General features: G+C 36.0%; 1 protein-coding gene and 1 pseudogene across 1 annotated transcript in view; both read left to right on the top strand.

The window, feature by feature from the left end:
* The window catches only part of DPP10 (dipeptidyl peptidase like 10), a 1,400,194-nt gene that overhangs the window by 234,326 nt on the left and 1,148,384 nt on the right, over positions 1–17,484 (top strand). The window lies entirely within an intron of this gene.
* LOC110585690 overlaps positions 11,327–17,484 on the top strand; it is a 154,851-nt pseudogene continuing 148,693 nt past the window's right edge.

Below are 17,484 nucleotides of genomic sequence, written 5' to 3'. Positions count from 1 at the left end.
CAAAGAAAAAAAATTCTTTAAGTCAGATGACTGTTCTAGAATGCTAAAATAATATGAATGGCTTCCACTCTCTCATGTTAATATGAATTTCCCCCAAAGGTTTATAATCTTTGATGTCCAGTCATGCTTGATTTGGCATTTAAAAATTCTCCAGTAGATTTGCATCAGAATATGATTAACTACTAGGGACTCTGGAAAGAACACGGGGCTGCTTGTTTTTGCTTTCTCTTTAGATCAGATGCTATACTGAGTGATATGTTACTGACAGTCTCAAGGTAAATGGAGGCAGAAACAAGGTAAATGGAGTTTCCCATAGCAAATTTGATTTTGCTTGAGATATGATAATATATGTACATAATAGATATGACAATTACTCCACAAATTGGGGCATATGTGTTAATGTCATGAAAGCACCAATGAAAAATAAACCATAGTTGTATGGGGGGTGATTATCACAATTTATATGGTAAGAAAGAAGAGAGTCAGTGTCCCTGAAAGGACTCAGAGTCCATACAAGTCAACACATAGCATTTCTCCATCTTTAGTATCTTCTCACATCTTACTTCACCCACATTCATTAGCTTAATAACTTAGGGCTTCCTGTTTCTTTTATGTATATATTTTATTCTGCTGCCCAAATGTAGTGCAAATCAATCTTTGCCTGATACAATAAAAGTACAAGAGAGATGCAGGGCATTTATAACTCACTATGCACTCCTTGGCATTTGGATGCTCAATAGTGTCATGGTACTTTATGAAAATGTGGAGAGTGGTAAGATTTTTGCTACATGTGTTCCAACAACACCGTGAAAACATTGCTTCCTCAATGAAATAATGGCACAGTAATAAAGATTCCTGCCGCATAATAAGCCAGGGGTTAACAAAGGAACTTAATCATTAAAAGCTTGGGCTCCCCAGAACCACACTACCTGGATTTACACAGCCCTGCTACTTACTAGCTGTGTAACCTTGAGCAGTTTATTTAATCTCTCTGCAGATTGCATGCCATAACATGTAGAATGGGAATGATGAGAGGACCTTCCTCTGAGGACTGAATTAATACATGTAAAGCCCTGAGAATAGTATCCTTAACAAAATAAGCACTTGGTAAATCATAGTTGTTATTACTAATGAGAGTTTAAAGATAGGTAAGAGAGGCAATCTGGGGGGAGAGACATAAGTATATATCATCTGCAAACATCCCAGGGAGCAATTAGATAAAATTCTACAGTTGAATCTTGCAGTTTGATTATTTTAAACATAGGGTACCAAGTTTGAGATTCTTCTTGTGGTTAGCCAATCCAGAGCATGTTAAATTGAATTTTGATTATATTTTTTGCACCCACAGCTGGCTCTTTCAGAGCTGGTCTCTGGAACTCAGGCAGCACATGGAAGTGAAAGTCTAAACTCCTTTTCTTTCCTCTCACTGAAGAAGCACGTGGGTAAATGTAGAGCTAGCAGAAGCGTCATAACAACTTTGAGAGACTCAAGAGTATAACTAAATAGGGAATGGTCATTTTATTGGCAGCATTTGTAGTCCCAGGCACAGTTAGGGGGATGAAAAGGAATAGTAGCTTAGGGTAGACAAAGGATGCTATGGATGCTACAGAGGGGGTCTGGATTCCCCTAACATAGCATAGGCTTCCCAGAAATTCATAAAGTATATTTCCTAACAAGAGAAAATGTATGCTGAGTAGTGTGTTTGAATATTGCATGCTTTGCCATGTTGGACATAGCCTTATGAGTGGGCTCCACTGACCAGAGAAACCAGCACAAAGTTAAGAAGGTGGATGTCATACTGTTTGAGATAGGACGATAGGTCTGTCTTTCAGGAGCCTCTGCCTAACAGCCTGATCCAAGGGTAGCCTCTCTACATCCTTGTCCTTCCCTCTCCTCACTCATACATGATCTCAGCCAAAAGGGATATGAGCTTATTCTTTTCCTGTATGCTTTTTCTTCGTCGTCATTTTTTTCCTTCAGATTGTTGCCCACAACTGCTACAAGAGATACATAAAAAGACTCTTCCCCAGATGCAAAGTGCTGTGTCTGTTGTCACTTCCTTGCTTCTGAGCAAAGGTAGAAGTGACCCATGGCTTCTTCACGTCTGTCAAAGAAAGAAAGGCAGCTGTCTTTTGGAATGCCAGGACTCAACTTGTGTGAAACAGCCTGACAGAAAGTTGTTGCTGTCACCCGATTAGCGGAATTAGTTTGGAATCTATATAGATACTAGGGGCACTGGCATTCTTAGCGAGCTGCAATTCCTAGAAATACAAACTTTGTGATCCCAAGAACATGTGCTTGTCCCAATGGACTTGAACAGACCAATGCACTGGAGAAGCGATGGGGTCCGGCTGCCCTCACTCACAACAGTTATTGCATTCTATTCACACAGTAATATATTTTTAAACTTGGGGGCTGTCGTGGAGTCTAAGGGATTTATTTTTGCTTAAGCAGTCCAATGACAATAGTAAACTCATGGTTCTGTCTGTCTGTCCAAGACCCTACATACCACTAAGCTTGAACATAATTGGAGCTCGTAATATACAGCTGATCAGGTCAGAACCAGCATTACATTTAAACTAAAACTAAAACAGCTTCTGTAGGCCTGTATGATACTGAGTTTTGTTTTAAATATAATACTACTTGGTGAGACTTATCTTCAGGATTTAGAGTTTAACTCATCATCAAGCACTTCATCTGTATAATATCCATCTCACTTGTGTTTCTCTCTCCAATGCATAGCCTAATGGTAGACACATATTAGGCATTTAGCTTTTTTTTTTTACAAGTGTATGGATGAGTACATGAATATAAAATTAATATTCTATTTATATAAACATTTCAATGAGCAGATTACAAGTGTAAAAAGCTAAGAAAGCCAAATACATTGTGATTTCCTATTATATTTTATTTCTGAAGTTGACATACTTTGGCTTCTTTGGGCAACTGTTTATTTATTTATTTTTGAGTATGAAAACATGAAGCTCTAGACCTATTAGTAGGAGCTGTATGATGGGTGTTCATCAAAGACCCAGAGTCTTTCAGTTTTAACTATAAGAGGAGAATTTAGAATCCGGTTGCTCTGCTGCCCTCAGATATGTTAGAATTAAATAAGTGAGTATTTTTAACTTTAAAAAAATTAAATGAGTGTTTTTTAACATTGTACAGCTGTGGAAGGGAGACAGAACCAGAGGGTGCCAGAGCTGGAAGTATGTTACAGTTTATGTGTATGAGTCTCCTTATCCCCCCAACCATGAAAACTGGGGTCGGGGAGGGATGGTTATACAACCTATCTACACAACAGAATACTAACTCGGGCTCATCATGGAAAGTAGGTGTATGATATAGTAAATAAAAAGTAAAATACTGAATTTTGTATATGCTTTCATTGTTTTTTGTTTGTTTTTAAAGATTTTATTTATTTATTTATTTGATAGAGAGGGAGAGCACAAGCAGGAGGAGCAGCAGAGGGAGAGGGAGAAGTAGAGTCCCTCCTGAGCAGGGAGCCCGATGTGGGACTTGATCTAGGACCCTGGGATCATGACCTGAACTTGAAGGCAGACGCTCAATGGACTGAGCCACCCAGGTGCCCCTATATGTTTTCATTGTAACTACATAAAATTATGCTCATGGAAAAGACGACTAGTGATTTTTTTTTCATATTTCAAGCATTCTCCTATGCAGGTATTAGAAAACATTTTTTAATAAAGAGCCAGATAGTAATTTGTTTTAGCTTTGTAGGCCAGGAAGCCTTCGTAGCATGAAAGTAGCCATAGACCTTATGTAAGTACATGAGCACGAGTGTGTTCAGGGTCTGTACAAAATAAGGGATGGCCAGATTTAGCCCAATGGGTACAGTTTGACCACCCATGGTTTCTTCTTTCAACAAATGTTTATCAAACAAATGTTACATACCAGGCGTTGTGTTATGTACTGGGATACAAAGGCAAATAAAATCTGACCCTTATGTTCAACTACATCCCAGTCCAGCTATAGTCATTGTCTTATTTTTAAATTAAAGTCATCCATGAATTAATTTTCTCTTGTTGACATCTTTCTAGTTGATAGAACCTGAAGGATAGGCTCCTTCTTTCAACATGCTTTGAGAGTCTAGGGGAAGAACAAATGCAAATGAGTAAGGCAGCTTTGAGCCTATATGAATAATAATTCTTCACTGAATATAAATTACCATCAAAGTATGTGGTTACTACTATTGTTTAGCTCTGCAAAGGAAGAACAGAACTCAGTATTAATGTTGAAATTTGCCTTCAAAGACAATGGAGTCAGTGAACTACAGAATCCTTGCGATCCTTCTGGAATATTCATGCTTGGCAAATCCCATTCTGTGTACTATTATTGCTCAAAGAGTGCTCAGGGGATATTGAGTAAATGCTGCTAGAGAGGAGATAAGACTTCAGAAAAGAAGAGTGCAAATAGAAACGTACATTTTTACAAAGGACTGAATTGTGTGAGTGCTAATAAGAATGCAATCTAAGTTTAATCAGGAGCACCGTGTAGCAGTGGGGTAAGTACAAATCTGAAACATCCTGATGGCTTTGCCAGAGGATGTTCTACATGCTAAAACTTGGGCAAAAATTCTTATCAAATAATGTTGTGAGTTTTAAAAATATTCAATAAGCATATACTGATTATCTTTTGTGTCCTGTAGTCAGTGACTTCTTGAGTTTTGAGGGAACGAAACATTACTTTTGGCCTAATGGGAGGTAGTCCAGTGGGGATTTAGCAATCTAACACAGAATGTTGGTCATGAGCTTGCTTTTCCCCACATGGAAATTTTGTTAGCCTTCCAGGTCAGATGAGTCTAGGTAGCAGAGGAAAAACCACCTCAAATCCTTTCCATCCCACATGAAATCATACCTGAAAACTGAACAGTATATTATAGAGACATTTGCACTCATAGACACAGCTGGTTCTCAAAAGACATGGTAAGTTTAAAGTTCTTTCAAAGTAATAAAGAGCAGGTTAAGCCTGCTGGTCCCATGATGTTTTAAAGCTATGCAGTTTTCTCCTGCTTAAGGATTTACATAGTGTTTGCCATCTTGTAGCCTTCTAACCTTGATAAGTTTATCTTTGGCAAAAGACACTCCGCATTCAGTGCTGACCACTCTGTTGCGTTATTTCCCAGGAACATGCTAAAGAGGGAGAATGCACATCTGGGCTGTATCAAAAGATCCCGTGTTTGTGTCCTTGGAATTGCTGCCAAGCCTTTTATTTTCTGTATCTCTAAACGTGGATAAAGGCTCAGTCAGTTAAGCATCAGACTCTTGATTTTGGCTCAGGTTATGATCTCAGGGTCAAGACATCAAGTCCTGGCTAGGGCTCCCTCCTCAGCAGGGACTCTGCTTGAGGTTCTCTCCTTCTGCTCCCCGCCCCCAGCTCTCTCTCTCCCACGTGCATACTCTCTCTCTCTCTAAAATAAATAAGTCTTTATAAAAAAAGTAGTATATACTTTATGGGGTTACTAGAGTAAAGGTAGGTAAAGCACTTAAGTGCCTGACAGATAATATATTTTCATAGAAATTAGGAACTATTATTAAGAATACCAATAAAAATATATTTATGGTTAGAAGAAGTTCAAGCAACAATTCAGTCCTTGTGCTTATTATTCTGAAATTAATTTCCAAACTTTTCCTGAATTATCAGTATGCTAATAAGACATTGGATAGGGGGTGCCTGGGTGGCTCAGTCGTTAAGCGTCTGCCTTTGGCTCAGGTCATGATCCCAGGGTCCTGGGATCGAGCCCCACATCGGGCTCCCTGCTAGGCAAGAAGCCTGCTTCTCCCTCTCCCACTTCCCCTGTTTGTGCTCTCTCTCTCACTGTGTCTCTCTCTGTCAAATAAATAAATAAAATCTTAAAAAAAAAAGACATTGGATATAATTAACAATCCTGGAGGTAAAACTTCGACATTTTTTTTTAACTTATTTTGTCATTTAGCATAGTCTGGCACATTTTTAGTTTAGAGGTAGAGTTCTTCACGTAGTATGTGGCCATATCATTCATGAACCAAATAGGGTCATTTGTAAAAGTAAAAAGGGTATTAAAATAATTAAATTCCATAATTTTTAATATTGACCAATACAATGGATTTATTGGTTTTGTAGACCTGTATAATTATATTCAAAAACTATTTTCAGAAATAAAATTCTTTCAAAAAATAAAAGTAGCATATGCATTTTATTAAGGCAAAAATAATCCTACTTTATATTGATTATCTGGATAGTAAAAAAATAGCATTCACAGTTTAATTATTCTTAGTACACATTTTCATACTTTAATCAAAATCTTATTTGTATTGGTTTCGTACTACATTGCTAGTATATTTCTGAAGAATGCATATTCATTTGTGATATGGGCTTATATAAATTATTTTTCATAAAAATATGAAATCAAAAATATGTAATTTTCAAAGTTGCATTTTGTGGTTAATAAATTTGAGATTGTTGACATCTTCAATCGACTATCTTTGTAGACCATAATATTTTTAATTGAGAATGTACTTTTTTTACATATGCTAAACTCCTAATTATGAGTCAGTTTCTTAAAATCTCTCTCTCTATATATATATGTATATAGATAGATAAATAGATGAATATATATCTTTTGGTTCTGTTTCTCTATTTTTGGTTCTGTTTCTCTAGAAAACCCTAATACAAACATAATAAATTTTTTACAGCTCTACTTTGATTCCATGAATTGACAGAAGCAACGACAAAAAAATGGAACCACTACAGGAATTAACTTTCTGTTTGATGAGTCTAACAATATTGATATAAAACTAGACTCATTTAACTAATTCCAGAGTTCTTCTGTTATTCAAGATAATAAATTAACAGCTATCACTTTATATTTTATTCTTACACATGAAAAGTTGGAGTTAAAAGTGAGCAAGATTAATTTAGAAGAATAGTAATTTGATCTAATTAAAGAGTCACGATGCATAGAATGTTATATAAATACATCTTTTGTTGCTGTATGTATTAAATCCTTATTTTCCAGTATAGGCATCTTAAATTAACTATAGCATTTGAAGGCGATGGAGGTGCTTTTTAAGACTTGAGTTTTCCAGTTTTAATAAGATCAGTGATATTGCTACAATTCCTATGGTGGATAGTGAATGATGACATTTTGTGAATGTTACATTATCAACTTTCTTGAGAAGCAGGAACCTAGTCATTAAATTTTCATTAAACATGTACTTTTTTCATTTGTTGCTCCTAAAATGGTTTATTGTGAAATAAAAAATAAACTAAGTTTTAATTTTATGCCACAAAACAAGGAAACAACCATTGTGGCAACAGACATCAGAATACTCTCTCACTTGCTAAGGCAGGACTTCTTGGCTTCTATTCCCCTCTCAAATTTTACATATGCACTTCCAGTATTTCCTACATTTTCCACAGCCTTGGGGACTGACATCTTGGTGGCTTGAACTTCTCAGGACAATGGGACTGGTTATGACCATGGCAAAAGTAGATGGTGCACCAAGAGAGTCCTCAAGGGGCAGCGCCAAATTCTCCCCACTCCACAAGAGATTTGAAGTATTTCTGAGTGTGCTTCATTCTATCAGCAAGAGCCCAGCAACTATGCCTGAAAGAATTAAGTTAATGTTGCATTTGAAAAGGGTTGGGAAAAGAAGGTATTGATGTTTGTCTTTACACTTAACTGCCAGTTAAAGTGAGAACTCTGTTCCATGAGACTAAATACCTCATGCACTAAAAGAGATCACAGCAGAAACTCACAGTATGAGGTGGAGAACTCCCAAATCTATACCAGATCATTTGAATTCAACTATTTAAAAAATAACATTGTTTAAAAATGAAAATTCTGGAACACATGCCAAATAAGAAAGTCAACACCTATAAATTGGACCTGTCCCAAACCTGTACATATGGTTAGCCTGTGCATGAGTCACCACCAGATTTTCTGAATTACTGCCACTCACAAATGATTTATCTGATGCATATGTAAAATATTTGTCAATTTCATTACTTTCCAATTTCATTATCTCAACTTTCATTTCCATAATAATTATGCTCTTCATATATATTCTTAAAATATCCTTAATGCTTTTGTAGTTGCTGGATGTCATAGGAATAACAACATGAGTTGAATACTTCAAAATTAAACCCAAACTCAGCAAAACGTGATGTTTGCTCATGATTCCCACCACCAATTGTTGGTATGGGCAGAGCTAATGTATTTTGCTATGGAGCATAGCTTTTTTCCCCCCCCCCCCATATGTGTGAAAGTAAATGACAGATCACTAGGATAGAAGCTTTTTGTTTTAATATTGAGTAAATTATACAAAAAATTAAAAATTAAAAAAAAAATTCATGGTGCCTGGGTGGCTCAGTCGGTTAAGCATCTGCCTTCAGCTCCCGTCCTGATCCCAGATCCTGGGATTGAGCCCCAAATTGGGCTCCCTGCTCAGTGAGGAGTCTGCTTCCCCCTCTCCCTCTGCCCCTCCTCTCTGCACATGCTCTCTCTCTCTCAATAAATAAAATCTTAAAAAAAAATACAAAAAATTCAACCCACATGAAGTTACATAAAAAGAAGATTGAAAGAATATGACCTATCACAGAAATGCTCAATTATAAATCTGTGCCCCAAAACTGAAAACTGGAGCCTTTAATAGCAGGGAGAATATTGGCTGACCTCTTGTTTCTGTATTGAATGGCCATTCCACTCTTCTCTGATAGAAATCTTATTATGTTTCAAGTTTCAAAAGTCATGCCTTTCATTACCTACTCTCTCCCCCATGTTTTTATCTCAGGTTGTAGCTACATGCAATGAATCATCATCATGTTCTCTTATAAATATTTGCTTATTTTTCTGTATTGTATAAGGCTCTGTCTAGGACAAGGTCAAGTCTAATTCCTTATATATAAACATCCACTTAGTGTGATTTAAAACAGTAAATAGCTCAAGACACGTTTGTTGAAAAAACGTCAAGATTGGTCATAACTGTCCTACTAATCACCTAAATGATTACCATTTTTAAATTTCAGATTAATTTATAATACTGAAAATTTTTCAGATTCCAGTGTGACAGTTGGATTCCTAGTAACTGTCCTTGAGACAGAAACAGTATCAAAAACTCTTCTGATTACCATGATACTTTTAAATAAATGCATAGGCAAGCAAAATTTGTGTAATTTTTAAAAACCAGTAATACACATGTTTAAGACCAGTTGTTCAGCATAGTAATTGGTGTACATATATATTTCTAGCAGCCTGATAACAAATATGTTGCTGCTAAAGGGCACTTTGGTATTGTGGATGGAAAGATGGTTTTATATCAATAAATAAGTTGTGTCTTTCTGCAGAAACTTTGTCTCTCTCATATTACAGAGTGTCAGATTCAGTGTTGAGTTGTTGGCACTATAATAATGAATAGCAATTTTCACTTGAAAGATTTTATAAAATCCTTTCTTCTGCTTACTACCTACACAAGAGAATAATTTAGTTCAAGTACTTAAAATCACATATTTAGGGGCACCTGGTGGCTTTTGGTTTTGGCTCAGGGCATGATCTCAGAGTCCTGGGAGGGAAGCCCACATCGTTCTCTCTGCTCAGCACGGAATCTGCTGGAGATTCTCTCTCTCTCTCTCCCTCTGCTTCCTCCCCGCATCATGCACTCTTAATAAATAAATAAATAAATAAATAAATAAATAAATAAATAAATAAATCTTTTAAAAAATAACATTTAAAATTATTTAGTAATTTTTCACTTACTCTGCCTTTAAGTCATCAACATTTTTGGCATATGAAACAGGCTTTCTCACATAAAAAGGACCATTTTTTATTTTTAAGATTTTTTATTTATTTATTTGAGAGAGAGAGAATGAGAGACAGAGAGCATGAGAGGGAGGAGGGTCAGAGGGAGAAGCAGACTCCCTGCCGAGCAGGGAGCCCGATGTGGGACTCGATCCCGTGACTCCAGGATCATGACCTGAGCCGAAGGCAGTCGCTTAACCAACTGAGCCACCCAGGCGCCCCAAAAAGGACCATTTTTTAAAACTATGAAGTACATAGAGTGTTTCAGGGAGAAACCATGTTAAAGCATCTCCCTTTGTCAATGTCATTAGGCTTACCCTAATCACAGCTCCCATTTAATGTCTGCAAAATTTAAAGAGTGTCTTTAAGCACAAAATCTACACATGCCAACATACAGACCACGTGGTGTTTCTATTTCAAGGGAAAATTGTGTTTATCCTATTACCTGTCATCATAATACCTGTCTGAATTGTTGTTGCAAGTCATTCATCATCTTGAAGTACATAATTTTCTTGATGTGTTGTAGGAAAAATACATCAATACAGAGAATGATGATGGTATGATTATAGTAATTATCACATGTAACATGGGTACTTACTACTATTTACTTCCATTCTAATTCATTATAGAGCTAGTAAAAGTCACACTAGGGAGGATACAAGGTGAAATAACATTAAGGAATTTTTGTTCACTGGAAATGAAATGAATAAAGGGCTTTGAAGTAGATTTGATTTACAGTTTTTTTCTGGCTAAACTCTAGGGCAAATTTTAATGACCTATATTATGGTTTTGAGAGGGATTAAAATAACTTTCAACTGGTAACAGTATTATAAATAGTCATCTAAAAGATGAGAAAATCAAGAGGATAATAGACTTTAAAATGTTCTATTTTTCCAGAAGTTATCATTTGTGTTGTTGATTATCATTTTCTTTTACTAGATCCTAGATTATCTAGAGGCAAAAACCACTTTATTTTTTTTTTTCCATAATGCCAAACAAAGTGGTATATGGAACATACTGGTATATGGAAAGCGATCTGTGTGTGCTTGGTCTTACTCATGCTGGTGTGTGAGAGCTGATTGTTAGATTTTTCAGAAATTGTACAGGTTGGTGTTGCCTTGGTAGCTTGATATAAGGCATGGTGGGAGCATTTATAATATAGAATTAGGCAGGGAGAGGACTTTTCCCCAGAGAGCAGATTATTAAACACTTACCGGCATACCACTAGAAAGCTTTCAATTAATGGTGAATGAACAAAGAATGAGTGATTGATTTAAAAAAAAATAGTGATAATCTGCAATAATATGAAGAAATACAAACTACTTATGAAATAAACACACAGCATTAAATAAGGTAAAATATTTGTAATTTGGTGTCAAACAGGCTTCCCATTCTAATGTGGGTTCTAGCACTGACTGGTTGTATATTCTTATACAAGAAATTTACCTTCTTTGAGGTGGAAGCTTCTTCCACCATGTGAGGATACAAGGAAAATTCTGCACCCTGGAGGAGGGCCCTCACTTGCCCATGTGGACACCTTGGTCTTGGACTTTCAGCCCCAAGAACTGTTTTGAAATAAAAGCCAACAAAGATTATCACATTAAAGTGGATAATAATGAAAATGAACACCTGTTTTCTTTAAAAACAGTCAGGTTAGGGGTTTGTGCAAAGGCTGAATTGCACATTGTTGAAGCAGAGGCATTGAATTATGAGGGCAGTCCAATTACATCCTACTGGCAACTTTGAAAATGTCCATACAGCTGGTGGTTTCCCTCAGGGCTTTGAAATAACACCACCTTTGGTCTTATGGTTAAGTGTGGTTCAGGGTCTGCACATATTAGTGGACAGCGCTTAGTGGCTGTAGACGAAGATACAAAGTCATGTGAAGCCCCTCACTATACCTGGAAAGTGATCTGCTCCTGGAAGTCGTAACAAGTTTCCACAGAAAAAAATAAACTTGCAGCTGATAAAGATGATGATGAAGATAATGATGATGATGATTTTGATAATGAGGAAGCAAAGGAAAAGCTTCAGTAAATAAATGTAAGTGTAGGGGCGCCTGGCTGGCTCAGTCTGTTAAGCATCTGCCTTTGGCTCCAGTCATGATCTCAGGGTCCTAGGATCAAGCCTCACATCGGGCTCCCTGCTCAGTGGGGAGCCTGCTTCTCCCTCTCTCTCTGATCCTCTCCCACTCCATCCCTGCTTGTGTGTGCTCTCTATCAAATAAATAAAAATAAAATCTTAAAAAAATAAATGTAAGTATAATACTCCAGCCAAAAATGCACAAAAATCAAACGAGAATTAAAAAGACTCAAAACCATTAACACTAAGATCAAAAGGTGAAGAATCCTTCAAAAAACAGCAAAAAAAAAAAAAAAAAAAAAACCTCCTAACACACCAAAAGAACCTAGTTCTGTAGAAGACATAAAAGCCAAAATGCAAACAAATATGGAGAAAATGTGGCTCTCTTCCTAATTTGGAAGGCAAGTTCATCAATTATGTGAAGAGTTGCTTCCAGATGACTGACCTGGGAGGCTATTCAAGATCGCTGGCAGTGAAGGAAGTCTCTTAAAGGAAATATTTTAGGTAGTTTGTTAAAATTTTCCATTTTATTATTTCATTTATGTAACAGTTGATATTTGGCTGTCCTTTTTATAATGCAGAGCATGAACTTCCTCTACCATGTCTGATAAACATTGTCCAGGTCCCATTGCCAAAAATGTGTTGTCCAAAATGTCTGTTTAGTTTTTAAAAATGGAATTTTACCCTTGCTTGGCTTTAGATATATGTGGAATGTCATAATAGCAGTGGTGAAACCAACAGAAATGGTAGGGAGACAAAAATACACTTGTGAAATAAACTCAGTATTTTAATAAAGTAAAAAAAAATAAATTCTTTGAAGTTTAAGTAACTTGCTCAAAGTGTGTGTGTGTGTGTGTGTGTGAGGGAGAGAGAGAGAGAGAAAGTGAAAGAAAGAGAGAGAAATGGAGTAATAATGTTCACCATATAGGAGTATAATAGAGATTGTCTAAAGTTTATGAGATCGAATCATAGGGAATGGATTTTATTCTACATCAAAAACAGGTCAATTATTTCATATGGTTTGACTTTTATAATAGGTGTGCAATAAATATTGGAAAGGAGACAGAAGGAGAGAGAAATAAAGTAGGTTAGGAAGAAAGAAAAACTATAGAAGCTATCCTAATTTTATTCAATAAATTTTTTTTTCACTATGTCCATACACATCCTGCCCAACCATCCAGTTCACTACTATGGTGGTCAGTGACTTAACAAAAACTGATGTTCTCACAATCTGACTTAAGGTATTAAAGTTTCTAGAGATGCCTTCTGAACTGTGCAATATATGTTTAAATGTGTAATGTGTATTAGTATATTGTAATCTTTTGATAATGGTAGTCCATTTAGACTATATTTTGGGTACTAAGTTAAGAAACACTTTTTAATCTATGTAGCTAGCTAGCTCACTTTAAAAAGCAATATTTGTCCTTTTTTAAAGGAAAAAATTCCTACCCATACTAAAGTTTAAAATAGCTGTGTATCAAGGAGAATGCATGTAAATATTAATTAGAACATAAATCAGATCATGCTGTGCATCCTGTTCTGCAGAATGTGTTTCAAACTAACAAATATGCCATGTGTATCTTTCTATTGAATGCAGAGAGATCTATTTCATCTCTTATTTTTATATAATATTCCATGGTATGGATGAGTCAAAGAAGACTAAATCAATCTTCTCTCACTTTTGGCTTTTGTGAACAATGCAGCAATGAACATTTGTATACATATGTATACACATATGTATATGGATACATATGTGTATACATATGTTTTTATATGTATTTATACATATATAAAAAATATTTATGTATATGCACACACCATTACATAAGAAGGCACACACACATTGCTTTCATACATGGGTAGTTATTTATATATGATAAAGTCATGGAGTTGGAAGTGCTTCAAATTTGGCTAGATATGACTAAATTGTTCTCCATAGAGGTTGTGCTTATTTACACTTTCTGCAAAAAAAGGCATATTTTCTTCATATATTAAAAAACACTTTATAAGTCATCCCTGGAATATTTTCGAGTTTGATATGTGAAAAAACTCTTTTTCAATTTGTATTAATTGATTATTAATGAGGCTGATCACCTCCACGTGTATTTATTGCTTTTTAATTTTTTCTCCACATTTTCTCTTCATATTTTTTGTTCACCTTTCTGTTGGGTTGTAAGGCATCTTTTTAAAAAATATATTTGTCTGTCAGTATGTTCCAAATAATGTTTACATTTTTGTTTTTCCTTAACTTTCTCTGTGGTGCTTTTTACTGACAACATTTTAAAATTTTATGTGGTGAAGTTTGTCACTATTTTCTTTAAAGATTTATTATCACCCACACACATCTATCAATCCTCCCATTTTCCAAAATTTTATATATTTTTTTTATATTTAAATCTTAGATCTCTAGGGAATTTATTTTGGTGAAATGAGTGAGCACTGGCTTCTTTATTACCTAGACTATAAGTTATCCCAAAGACACTTAATGAATAATTTACCTTTCCCTTGTCCATTTGAAATACTTGCTCTCCAGGGGAGAGAGGTAAGATGGTGGAGGAGTAGGGTGACCCTAAGCTTGCTTCCTCTCTCAAATACAGCTAGATAAATATCAAATCATTCTGAAGACCCAATAAATCGGTTGAAATAGTTGAAATACTTGCTTGTCTATATTCTGATTATCAGCGTATCTTGGGTATATTTAGACTGAAAAATTATTTTCCCTTAGTTATTCCAGCCTTGCAACTATAACATCCTGTTGCAATTTTAGTTGTTTTATTTTGTATTTTAATATTATTTAGGACAAGTTCTTTTTCATGACTCTGTGTGTGTGTGTGTAATTACCTGGCTATACTTAACAATTTCTTTTTCTAGATAAATTTTTAATTTTATTTATTTATTTTTTTTAAAGATTTTATTTATTTATTTGACAGAAAGAGAGCACAAGCAGGGGAAGCAGCAGGCAGAGGGAGGGGAAGAAGCAGGTTTCCCACTGAGCGAGGAGCCAGATGTGGGGTTTGATCCCAGGACCCTGGGATCATGACCTGAGCTGAAGACAGATGTTTAACAGACTGAGCCACCCAGGCACCCCTCTAGATAATTTTTTAAATATTTTGACAAATTGCAAATTTAAACAGACAGAGATAGACTCACAGATGCTCATACATTATAATTTTCACTGAGTATACACTAAATTTATGGATTGGTTTAGAGAGAACTAATGTGATACAAACTGAATTTCTGTATTTCTCCATTTATTTAAACTTTTCTTATTGCTTCTGCTGAGTTTTGCAGGTATTTTTGAAAGGTATTTTCAGGATTTTTTTTTACTGTTGCTATTGTGATACTCTGGTTTCTCTTCAGATCGTATAAATCTTTCGCCTTTTACTGTTGCTATTGTGAATGGGATATTTTTTAAATAGCATTTTCTAAACTGTTATTATTTGTGTACCATAAAGGTAGGGGATCTGTGTATTTGTTTTTAGCTTTGGCACTATTTTGAAATTCCTCACCATTTCTAATGCCTTTTTTGTAGTTTCTCCTGGGTTTTTCTATTTTTGCTACTGTTTTCCACATATTACATATTGAGTACTTTCCCTCTGTCTCTAGTCTAATGGCATTGGCAAGCCCTTCCAAAATAATGACAAGAAAAGCAGGTATCTGTATCTTAAACCTGACTTTGATGGCACGACTTTTAGGATTTCACCGGTAAACAGGGTATGTATGGGCTGGTGAGATGTGTTACATGTGTTTATCAAGGTACGTGATCCATCAGCTCCTAGTTTCTTATAGTATTTTTAAAAATGTATTAAGTATGTATTACAACTTCCCATGTGCTTCCCACCCCCCACTATTTTTAGAGAGTAGTAATCACATTCTAATCAAATTTGGAATGTATATCTGTTGGTTACATTTCACTGATACTTTAATAGGTGACTAAAATTGATTTGCTGATATTTTCTTTCAAATTTTTGCATAGATTTTCATAAGTAGGAGATATTTGTAATTTTCTTTCTCAGTCCTATCTTCTGAGTTTTTCTAATGGTACTGTTATGATTATGTGAGAAAGGATTGGAAATATTTCTCTCAGTTTATATCAGTGGTTCCCAACCCTGCCTGTATGTTAGAATTTTAAAAACCATAAACACTTAAAAGTTACTTAGGGCCTGGGCCCCACCCCAGATCACTTGCATGGAACTGGGAGTATCAGTGATTTCAGTGTTATGTAGTCTCAGATTTCTTCTCTTTTTTGCCTTGTGCTGAACACGCATGCCACCATTACTCATTCTTTCCAACCGAGCAGAAAAAGGGAGTCAGCGTGCATCTGTAACCAAACCAAGCATCTTCCATTTTTCTCTGGAACAAAACTAGAAGAGGTTATTCGAGGTATTGGCCATTTGGGCTTTCATTAGGTGTGTGAAACCCTTTTGTAAATGGAACCATTAATTACATTAAAGTATTAGGACTTTGATGAGATAGCACATTCTGCTGAGTATCTGATTTTGAACCTTTTATTTTCCCTGCCACCTCATTGTCCATACACCTCACTTTTCCTGTGTTCCTTTACCAACTTCTCTCTTCTCTAGAGTGAGATTGGTCTTCCATGCTTAGATTTTCCCCTGTCCATGAAAACAAATTTGCTATCCTCCAACAGTCTCTTTCTCACTGTCCTTACATTCTCTTTCTCTATTTATATCGCAAACGTCCCTCTTCTGTTAGCTGCGACTATACCATGTTGCTCATTGTGCCTCAGAATTCATCCCTTGAAGGCAACCTTCCCACCCAATCACAGCTCCTCTGCTCCCAAGTTAAGTTCCAGGCTCTCTATGGATGCCCCTATTTTTTTTTTTTTTTTTTGGATAGTTGCAGGGAAACCAATCTCTTTGGTAACTTTCACAACGTTTTTCATTCTTGCAAAAGCCCTATTACCTGCTTAAGAGCTGACTTCAAATTCTTTTGGAAAAATCATAACCAAATAAACTCACCATTCTTAACCTCCCCTGTTAACATCCTGGTCACTCTGCAAGATATAAATCTCTAGGACCATCCACCCATTCGTGTGTTGATGTATCCACCTGCTCTAACATTCTCCACCAAACTCACATCCTGTTTTTCTCACCCTAAATTTGGTTACAGCTTGCCACTGAGAGATTTGATGTAAACCAATGAAGTTGTATTCTCAACCACTTCACTGACAATGTGGTTTCTCTCTGGCCTGACACACTTTCTTTGTGCTTTCTCACCCTAAGACTTCTGATTTCCCAACCCTATATACCTTGTGTAAGGATTTGAATAAAACATACTCCACATTCCTACACATAACTCAACAATTCGTCAACTTTATGTAAAAAGTTCTGCTCATCTGGGACTTTTATCATCTGCTAATTACCCCTTACCTCTTCTCTCTTCACTGCCACCTACCAAACTCCCAGGGATCTCTCCCTTCAATTCATTAAATATTTTAGCTTCTTTTTTTTTTTTTTAAAGATTTTATTTATTTATTTGAGAGAGAGAGCATGAGAGGGGGGGAGGGTCAGAGGGAGAAGCAGACTCCCCGCCGAGCAGGGAGCCCGATGTGGGACTCGATTCCAGGTCTCCAGGATCAT

Source organism: Neomonachus schauinslandi, chromosome 3 (genome assembly GCF_002201575.2).
Source record: "Neomonachus schauinslandi chromosome 3, ASM220157v2, whole genome shotgun sequence".
Classification (NCBI taxonomy): Eukaryota; Metazoa; Chordata; class Mammalia; order Carnivora; family Phocidae; genus Neomonachus; species Neomonachus schauinslandi.
The sequence above is the reverse complement of the archived record's forward strand: the minus strand, read 5'-3'. Positions and strand labels throughout refer to the sequence as shown.